This window comes from Cupressus sempervirens, chromosome 9, assembly GCF_028749045.1.
Source record: "Cupressus sempervirens isolate cs-2001-9-10 chromosome 9, ASM2874904v1, whole genome shotgun sequence".
Taxonomy (NCBI): domain Eukaryota; kingdom Viridiplantae; phylum Streptophyta; class Pinopsida; order Cupressales; family Cupressaceae; genus Cupressus; species Cupressus sempervirens.
The window spans coordinates 776,976,779-776,983,796 of NC_143126.1; the positions used below are offsets into that span (position 1 = coordinate 776,976,779).

The 7,018-nt window shown below is 32.2% G+C and overlaps 1 pseudogene; it reads left to right on the top strand.

Moving 5' to 3' along the window:
- The first annotated feature begins 578 nt into the window (after nt 1–578).
- LOC149541032 (uncharacterized protein At4g15970 pseudogene) lies at nt 579–2,276 on the top strand (annotated as a pseudogene).
- Nucleotides 2,277–7,018: the final 4,742 nt, after the last annotated feature.

Below are 7,018 nucleotides of genomic sequence, written 5' to 3' on the forward strand. Positions count from 1 at the left end.
AATATTTAAATGGACCAAACAGATCTCGAACAATGCCAGAAGAAAATAATCACCAATAATTCCAGTGGTCCATGTTTTGACTTCTCTGCAAACCCACTGGTGTTCAACTTTATGGGGTTCCTCGCCATTGTTGTGGAGCAAGAAAAGCATCGTGCATGTGGAACCCAGTAATTCAGTGCCGGGTTGCTTGTGATCCTCTTACGATAACCAAATTCTTTTTCTGCTACCCAATATAATACATTGTCATCCCACTGATGGATGATAAAAATAACTTTCTTTCCGTCAAACACAATCTAATATTTTTGTATAGATACTTTGAATGCAATATATAAATCACAAAGCCCTAATAAACGATGGACAGGTTGTAGTACAACACTATTTATAAAATTGGCACGCCGCACGTCCTACAAATTGACTTAATTTTCGAACCTCAATATGTTTGATCTCAACGAAAACTATGCCACCCTTCTCCCTGCGAAACAGTCTCCGCTGCATATAATAATCTCCCTGCCATTAGAATGTAGATTACAAGTCTGAATTAGGTATTCTAAGGTCGGTTAAGCTCTGCCAAGTTCAAGATGAAAGGCAAAATGAAACTTGATAAGCCCATCAGAGATATATTTCTGATTCTTTTTCTAACACTGATTTTACTGGCATGTTTCTATACACGTGATGGAACTTATTGGCCTCTGCCCACACAAATTGAAGGGACATCTCCATATGTAAGTAACACATCTCTCATAGTAATGTATGGTGTGAGTCACACTGTTTTCTAACTCACCTCTTTTTTGGTGGGTTTGTCATCAGATAGAAGTTGCAAGTGATGCAGACGAGTTGGAGATTGCTTTGGCAAAGGCTTCAATGCCAAACAAGACTCTGATCCTCACACCAGTGAATGGGGCATGGATGGAGCCAAACAGTTTAGTAGATCTTTTTCTTGAGAGTTTTCGGATTGGGGAGGGAACACATGATTTACTTAACCACCTGCTCATTGTGGCCATGGATTCCAAAGCTTTCAACCGCTGCATAGAAATTCATCCTCATTGCTATGAGCTCATAACTGAGGGAGTTGATTTTAGTGAGGAGAAGTCATTCATGACAAAGGATTATGTCAAGATGACGCAGACCAAAATTCTCTTCTTGAAGACTGTGGTGGAACGAGGATATAGTTTCGTGTTTACTGTAAGTTTCCTCAAACGGCCTACATTTTTATGTTTTCAAACTTTCCTAGCCTACAATGCTAGTATGTTTCTCAGAGAAAATTAGATGCACGCCATTGTGGAATCTACTTTGTTTTAGTTGTGCATGAAGATCTAAACATATCTTGATGGGTAACCCTTTGCTCGCAGACTTAGACTTGATCTAAAGTCACAAACTAGATTTGTTATTTTTTCTCTCTGGTTCCTCAGGTTAATTAGTATTCCCATACCTGGTCTTTATATTAATAGATTCGTAAAACAATTCATTTCCTATTTCCACTTCCTTGAAAAAGCATGTCTTCATTTCAATTCAATTTATTTTTTATTCATGAATTTAATCTTGTCAAAATATTAAAATCATCCAAATTTCTAACATTAATCTTTAATGTGATGAAACTAATACATTTTATAAGAAAAATAAAATAAAATAAACTAATAATGATTTTTCAAAAACTACTTTTAATATATTATAAATATTATTTTTCAATTATGAAGTTTAAGAATTCACTTTTACTATTCATCTTTAGATCTTCCTAATAATTATTTTCAAATATTATTTTACAGGATGCCGATATAATGTGGTTACGAAATCCATTTCAGAGATTTTCAAAGGGGACAGATTTTCAAATATCTTGTGATGACTGCAATGGTAATCCACGTAATATCTCGAACTTGCCAAATACGGGATTTTCATTTGTTAAAGCCAATAAACGAACTGCAAAACTCTATGAACTTTGGCATGCCTACACTGTTGTAAATTCCAAAACACATGACCAAAATGTCTTTAATGAAATGAAATACTCCTCAAATTTTACAGAAATTGGCTTAGATCTCGTATTTCTTGATACAAGCTACTTCGGGGGATTTTGTCAGCCGAACACAAAATTAGAAGAAGTTTGCACCATGCATGCCAATTGTTGTATAGGTTTAAGGAATAAGATAAGTGATTTGAGAGATACTCTTGACGATTGGATTTTATTCAAATCTTTCAACCCAAATTCTGCTTTTGAATTAAGAGGAAGAAGAGAAGTGGGTTGGAGGAATAGAGCAAATTGTCAACATTCTGTACATTTGTGAGAAATATTTGCAATATATTAATATTGAACACAAGGAAGGTGCCACTGGAATAATCATCTTTGGTGTGACTAACCGGTTGATAGGCACAAACATTTGGAGCTTAATGAGAAATCATTTTGTATATTTTTTAATTTCATCTTGTGTTTGAATTTTTAGTATTTCTCGTAGTACTATATGAATCTTAGATTATCATTTAAACAAAGAAAATGGAAGGCATAAGAAAATATCTTTACAATTATGTGATAATTTTATGACAAATGTTGGTTTGAAAAAATCAGACAGATAATTTATTTATAGAAAGAAAAGAATATTTAAAATAGGTGTGTTTTCCATTACAATAGGTGGATAGTCAATTTGCTTAGATAACAAATATGTGACTTAAATGTAACCTTTTAGATACTAGAATCAAACCATTTGAGATTTCATCTAGATATCTAACCAAACTTTAAAATGGTTTATTATGCGTGCCATTGACATATAATAAAGCTTCAAATTTTTATTCCAAGATTTTCTAATAGATATTATAGATTTTTGAGAGAAGATCTATATATCATATCCAACTTCAAACAAACTTCACATATTTTGCATATTGTTTTCCTTGTAAGTCATACTTAACTAGTTAAATATTGGAGCATGCATAATTTTTCATATTATTATTTGACCATATGAAATGTTCTATCATCTAAATTCTTCTCTCCTTAATACGTATGAAACTTATTGAAACAATATTAAACAAACTATGATAAGTGCAACAAACTATTGCTCCAATAGAAAAAGGTAGTTATTATCTCCCTTGTTGTGTCATAAATATGTAAATAAACAATATGAACTAACATAACCACATGCACTCAATTGTAATATTAATATTATTAGACACCTAAAATTATTTTTACAAAATTAAATAATATTTTTTATTTATTAAATTATTTTATTATTAAATTTCTTCTATTAGTTAATTAAATATTTCTATTTAATTAGCCAATTCATTATATTATTCAGTATTAATTAAATTTTTTTCATTATTTTATTGTTCATAAAATTAAATAAATATTTATTATTTAATTATTTATTCTAACTACACCTTTTTCTTTCATTAATTAAAATAATATTTAAATTATTTAATTAATTCATTAGCCTCTTCTTTCCTACATGCTATTGAATTAGATAATTTAATTTTTTAATTTAAAAACATAATGTACATGATTAAATATTATTTAATTATTTAATTCCAAAAATATTTTGAAAGTTGTTTTATACTAGGGAGTTAAAAAGAACCAAAAAGGTGATCTAACACATTTGAAAAAGTTCAAAAAAAGATGGCACAACTATGGGGGTACCTAATAATGACCAAAATAAGGAATTGGATTACTAAAAACTATTTAGAGTTGAAGAAAGTGTAATGGGACAATTCATCAAAAGGGGTAAAAGTTGGCTCTCTTATTAATTTTAAATAGTCAAATACCATTTTAACACAATTCTCTCTCAAAAGAAACTATTTTGGATCTAATAATTGTTAGAAAGCAAAGTCCACCAAGATAATTGGGGGGTGAATTAGTTATCAAATCAATACAACTTTATTAACCTTATTAAACCTTAAACATGTGATCAATATTAACGGTTACCATAAGAAGATACTAATATGAAAGTTCCTTATGAGAGAATAAACCCTATTAGAAGTCAATGAAATACATTCAGTACATATTAGTCCCTATTAAGAGACTTTGAATCCCTGTGAAGAGATTCCAACACTGTTAGGAGTTGTGTCAACCTTGTTAGGAGTTGTAGAAGGAAGATGGACCCACTATCCAAATAGTTTCAGGGAAAAAACCACCAAAATCACTATCCAATTGGCCTTTGTATTATTCCTTTTAGAATAATAGAAATGCAACTGATCTTCGCAACTCAAACTCTTGCTATGTCTTCTTATTGTGCCAATACCACACCAAATACTTCTCACGTCTCAATACCATATCTCCAACTTCGCATCACAATGATCTCTTTGATCAGTTGCTCACATTTACCAATCTTACGACTCATTCTTGTCATCACAAGGAAAATAACTTTCCTTTATACTATGTCCTCAAAATATTTCATTGAGGTAGCCTTGAGGCTTTCCCAATTAATTACAATTATAATAGGACCACAATAAGATAATACAATTCATTACATCTTTTCACAATTACAAAATATTGTTGGCTCACAATCTTCACAAATTATCATAGGCACGACATCAGACTTTGCACACTTGTTGACATCATCACCAAGTTGTCTATTGTCTCTCTCTAACTGCACTTAACCAGACTCTATCCCTATTAAAATATACAATCCAATTATCAAAAACCACTTCTCAGATACTCTATCTACACACTATGTTTTGTAAATCACCAATAACTTTCACATGTCTTTGACTTCGTGCATGCGCACTTATCTACATCATCAAGAAACATTGTAGAACATATCCTCAACTATGCTTGACCTCATCATGAGAACTCAATCTGTACGATCTCGTTCTTTGTCTACTAATCTAACAATCTTCACAGTATGTTGACATCAATGACAAACGGTCATGAATGCAACACACAATCATGTTAACTATCTCTCAACAATGCTAGACCACTTACCCATAGGAATATCATTAGCATTCATGGTAACAATAACAAGGCATAACTAAATCGTGGATGAAAAAAAGTTAAAATCTAGAAGAATGCTTTAAATCATAAATATGTATTAATGGGTAGATAGATCACATATATTTGTTAAACTTATGCCCAAGACATAGCTACAAATTTCTCGCTCAAAAGCAACTATTTTGGATCTAATAACAAGACATAACTAAATCATGGATGGACAAAAGTTAAGAATGCTTTAAAATATAAATATGTATTAATTTGTAGATACAACACATATTTGTAAACTAATTCCAAAGACATAGCTACAAGGACAAAATAACTTGCTTGTGTTTAGGACAAATGACAAAAGAATAACGCAAGGCATTAGTGTGCCTAATCTATGAATCCACCAACACAGTTAACTCATTCATAAATAGCATTAACATAGTATTTTAGAGTATAAATAATGTGGGATTGAGACCATGCTCATAATCTATTATTCCACCTCAAAAATATTTGGGGATAATTACTCATTGATGCATTAGATAAATACACATGGCTTAACGTTAGTTAGATTTAGGCAATAAGAAAAGGGATAATGGGGGAGGGGCACAATGAGATTTGTTGGTATAAGTTCATGAATGGTTGTAGTTGTATTTGTTAGTTAGCTAAGGCCTAGCTAGGTATGCAATCCATAATACTTCTCTCTTTACTATACTTTCTAGAAATCTAATATAGCCGAGAACAATAGCTCTATTGAGGATATTTAAAACACCCTAATTCAAGGTTCTTAACCTTTAAATTTTTACAATAATTTGAATATAAATTTAATATGACTATAGTTGTAACTAAGTTATGATAACCAAGATCCTTCTAAGTTAAGCTAGGAGCATACAATGGGTACTTATGAATGGCTCCAAATTGATAATGTTGATTATAACTTTACAAAAATCGATTATACCACTCATAAAGAATCCACAAAATACAATATGATAAACAAATAAAAATGAGAGAAACTAAAGAATTTTATATTATTTTTATGTCAAGTTGATGGGATCTATCTCTAAATAGAAAAAATAGTTAAGACTACTATTATATACATATAGGGTGTAGAGTGATTACTTTATTTGAATATCTTTTTCCTCTCACAAATAGTTATGTTTCTGTCCCCAAGAAGCCTCCCTTTAAGTTTCAGCTGATGTGGTTTCGAGACTCTTCTCTCCATGATTTAATGGCTCACTAGTGGAGATAAGGAGGCCCTGCCTATGGCACTGCAATGTTCTCCTTCTCTAAAAAACTTTAGTATGTTAGAAGGAAGTTGAAGTGTTGGAACAAGAATTGTTTTGGTAATCTCAACATTATGAAGAAGAGAGCTCCGGATCGTCTTGATGTTATTACCAGTCAAATTTGGGATTTGGGCTTTTCTAAAGCTCTTGGCATAGTAGAATCCCAAGCTTCCAATGATTTAGCTAAGTGGGATCTTAGAGAAGAAATTTATTGGAAACAGAAGGCTCGAGTTGTCTGGCTTCAAGAAGGGGACAAGAACACTGAATTTTTCCATAAATCTATGTAGGCTCGATGTAATAGGAGTTTCATTTCTTCTCTTGTTACATCTAATGGGACACATCTGACCTCCTCGCAAGCTATATCCAAGGAAGCTATTCAATTTTACTCTGCTCTCTTTTCAGATGATTTACCTCCAGCAAAGATTGAGGAGAATACAATCTTGTCCTATATTCCCTCTGTTGTGACCAGGGAGATGAATGACTCTCTTATGAGGCCAATTTGTATGTTTGACCTGGAGCGGGTGGTCTTCAGCTTGTGTAAAGGCAAAGCTCTAGGGCCTGATGGCTTTCCTATTGAATTCTTTCAAGAATTTTGGGATATTATCAAGCATGACCTTTTGGATGTGGTTCAAGAGTCCTATTCCAACAAAGAAATGCTCTGGGCCCTGAATGCTACTTTCTTAGTCCTTATTCTGAAGAAGAAAGAGGGTAATCAACTAGACTTCTTTAGGCCCATTGCTCTTTGTAATGTGGTCTATAAAATCATTACTAAGCTCCTAGCTGAGAGGCTTAAAGTTTGGCTTTCCATGTTATCTCTGAGGAACAAGGGGATTTTGTGGCAAGAAAA